General features: G+C 54.8%; 1 pseudogene; it reads right to left on the bottom strand.

The window, feature by feature from the left end:
- Positions 1–1,440: 1,440 nt before the first annotated feature.
- Positions 1,441–3,257, bottom strand: LOC123169568 (uncharacterized; annotated as a pseudogene).
- Positions 3,258–3,682: the final 425 nt, after the last annotated feature.

Here is a 3,682-nt window from a genome sequence, read left to right as displayed (position 1 = left end):
CCAATCGACGGCTAAAATACGGCGAAAGCGCGGGCGTGGTGGCGCCCATGTCGAGACGTGGTTTGGTATGGACGGCCGGGGGGTGCACAGTGAGGAGGCGGCTGGAGAATAGTGACGGCGCCGGCGGCGGGGTGGGGCGGGGAGAGGGGTGGAGGCATTGGAAGCGAAGGGACATCTAGTGTCCCCGACAGGCGGGCCACGGGGGGACAAGGGCGTGCGTCGAGCCCGCCCGCGTGATGTCCGTTTCACCCCAAACCCGGCGCAAGTTTGGGCAGGGGATGGGTCGAAAACGGACGGAATCCGAATATTTGTTCGTTTGGGGCCGCGCTATTCGTTCGTTCTACTCCAAACGGACGCACGGATGGGGTCGCGCGCTGGAATTTGGCTTAGACTCGGAGTTCTTGGCGTATCCGGGATGATCTCCTCATCTTTTCTTATTTTATTATATTAGCTAAATGACAGAGGATCTTTGTGCAGCCAACCCAGGTTCATAGTTTTCTCCATAGCGAAGCAAATCAATTTATTGAGCTTGGAACATGGAAATAATAATTATTGTTATTTGTATTGTTGCAATGCAAGCTTTTTGGCTAGTTAACTAAAATCATGTTGTGGCTTTAATATCGCGAAGTAACTACATCCACCGATGGACGTGGACCTTGAGCTTGGAACACGAAAATCACGAAGTAACGGTTGTTGCAATCGAAAATGCCCCTCTCAGCTCAAACTCACATTAGGCCGGTATGCAAACTTTAAGAATGTTTTGAATGCTTGCAAAATTTCATCATGAAAAGCAAATCAATACTCAAAAATCCTTTTGAAAATAACATTTTTGAGCATCGATTTGGTTTTGTTCGTCACGTCTTCCACGAATGTCATTCCATGATGACACTTTATAGGCAATCAAAATATTCGTCAATGTTTGGTGAGTAAAATCAGAATTTTTTGATTTTTTTATCATTCTTTTGGTTTTATTGTTCGCTGAGCTCTTATGAGCTTGAGCTCGGAAAAACCGCGTCCAATGTTATTTTAGAATGCCCTTCTCGGTCCGAGCTCACGTTAGGCCGGTATGCAGACTTTTAGAATGTTCTGAATGTTCGCAAAGTTTCATCATAAAATGACATTCATGAAAAAAAAATCAAGACTCAAAAATGCTTTTGAAAATAACAATTTTTAGCATCAATTTTGTTTTGTTCGCCACGCATTTCACGAATGTCATTCCATGATGAAACTTTACAAGCAATCAAAATATTTGACGATGTTTGTGAAAATAATTCAGATTTTTTTTGAATTTTTAATCATTTGTTTGGTTTTACTGTTCTCCGTATGAGCTTGAGCTCAGATAATCTGCAATGTTGTATGTACATCAGGAAACTGCGGCAACTAAAAATAGAGTGGATCTCCAGGATAGAGGAACAGAGCGCATAGAGTGGATCAGGCAAAGATTTGTTTATGATCTCCAGCGATGAACAGAGCGCATAGAAGGTTTTAAATTCCAAAAACCCATCGACAAGGTACGTACTCAGGCAGCACGGCCGGCCGGAGCGTGACGGCCTCGCCAGCGCTTGTATCCCTCCAGCGCGTCCTCCGCGCGCTGCCGCACTTGTTCCTCAGAGGCCAGGAGCTGCTGCACCGCTGCCGCCTTGGCGCTCTCCAGCTCCGCCTCCACCGCGGCAAGCTTGGCCTTCACCCTCACCAGCTCAGTCTCCGCGGCGCGCCTCGCGGCAGTGAGCACGGCATTGGCCTGCACCAACTCCGCCTCCGCGGATCGCTTTGCCGCGGCGAGCTCGGCCTTCGTCTTCACCACCTCCTCCCGAGCCGCGGCGAGCTCGGCCTTCGTCTTCACCGCCTCCGCCAGAGACGCGGAGAGCTCGGCCTTCGTCTTCACCACCTCCCCCTCCACCGCCGCGAGCTCGGCTTTGGCCTTCTCCCGCTCCGCGTCCGCGCTCTCTTTGCCGCGGCGAGCTCATTCTTCGCCTCCTCCAACAGCTCCCGCAGCGCCGCGGCCTCGCGCTCCCTGGCCACCAGCTTCCCTTCCAGCTCCAGCTGCTGCGCGACGGCTCCCTGCAGCAGCTCCGTGTATCCGTCATGCCTGCTGAGGAAGTGCTGTGGCGGTGGCGAGTGCACGCTGGACAGCACCGAAAGAGGCGGTGAGTGTCCGTCGTTCTCCCCGCCGTTGGCTTCCTCCCAAGTCCTCTTCTTCGCCGACGCCGACGCTTGCGCGACCGCCCTCTCCGCCAGCAGAACCTTCATCATTTCATAGACAGATGGATCCATGCCTAGAAGCACAAGACAGCAATTTCAGGGCTCGATGAAACAGGGGAATCACAGGGATTTCGATGTTCAGAAATTCAGTTACCTTTGGAACAGGAAGTAGTACGAGTTGAAGAAGAAGGCGGCGGCGGGGATGCTGTGGTTATCACGGCGGCAGAGACGGCGGGGTTGCTGTTCCAGAGACGGCGGCGGCGCCGGAGCCGCGGGCACGTAGCAGGGAGCAGGTTCCTAAGATCAACAGCGACGCCACCGTGAGCACTCAGCAGCTTCACCATCGATTCGTTTTCCTCAACGGTGAGCGCCGGCTTTCTGAAGGAGCCCTTGGACGGCGCGCCCCACTCCACGGCGCAGTGCCACGGCTCCGGCGACGAGAGGAAGAAGAAGTCGTGTCTCCAGCCCATGATGGCTTTGGACCCCCGGCCCGGCATCCCCGTGAAGCGCAAGCTGGAGCTGTCGCGCATGGGTCCGAGACAGTACCACCCTTTCTTGCGCTTCCGGTCGATGGCGGACAGGTAGAAGAAGCGCAGGAACACGGCGAGCGACGGGCGCACGCCGGCGGAGCGGCAGAGCGCCACGAACCCCTCCATGACGCGCCACCCGTTGGGCGTGAGCTGGGCCGGCGCGATGCCGAAGTGGGCGAGCGCCTCGCGGAAGAAGCCGTGCAGCGGGAAGCGCAGCCCGGCCTCCAGCGCGCGAGCATACACGCAGATGGACCCCGGCGGCGGCGTAGAGTTCGCGCGCAGGTCGCCGGCGGGGCGCGCGGTGTACTGATCCTTGGGTACGCCGTGCTTCTGGCAGAGCACGTCGACCTCGTCCTGGGTGCGCAGGGACGAGACGAAGCCCTCGACGGCCGTGTCCCTCGACGGCGCGGTGGCAGTGGCGACGCCGTGGCCTGAGTCGGCGGCGGAGGAGGAAGGCATGGTGCGTGCTGGTGCACCTGCCAGCCGGCCGCGTCTCCTCCTTCCCTGCCCTGTCTTGGACCTGCACTGCAGACTGCAGAGTGGTGACGAACCGCAGTGAGCCCTTTTGTACCTATCCGGCTTTGTTGGCTGGCTGGGCTACAAAGAAAGCGTGAGACAAACCGAAAGTGCTCTTTTGAGTCCCCAAACGGACCTCCGGTTTGGCCAAATTTTGTCCCTTTGGATAGGACGATGGGATCATGTCCGGGCGTGTTCTGGGATATGGTGACCGTGCGCCCAGCGTCCGGCCGCAACCATTAGCCCCATCCTGTCCGTCAAGGCAAAAAATGCTCATATTTTCATGTCAAAACTAGTTTGCACGTCCAAATATTAATTGTCCGAAAATAAAAATAGTTTTACAACCCAATAAAAATTGTCTCCAATAAAATAGTTTTACAACCAAATCAAAATTGTCTAGAATGGTACATAAAATGAACCAATACATCTATTGG

This window comes from Triticum aestivum, chromosome 7D, assembly GCF_018294505.1.
Source record: "Triticum aestivum cultivar Chinese Spring chromosome 7D, IWGSC CS RefSeq v2.1, whole genome shotgun sequence".
NCBI lineage: Eukaryota > Viridiplantae > Streptophyta > Magnoliopsida > Poales > Poaceae > Triticum > Triticum aestivum.
This window is presented reverse-complemented; position numbering and strand designations above follow the sequence as displayed.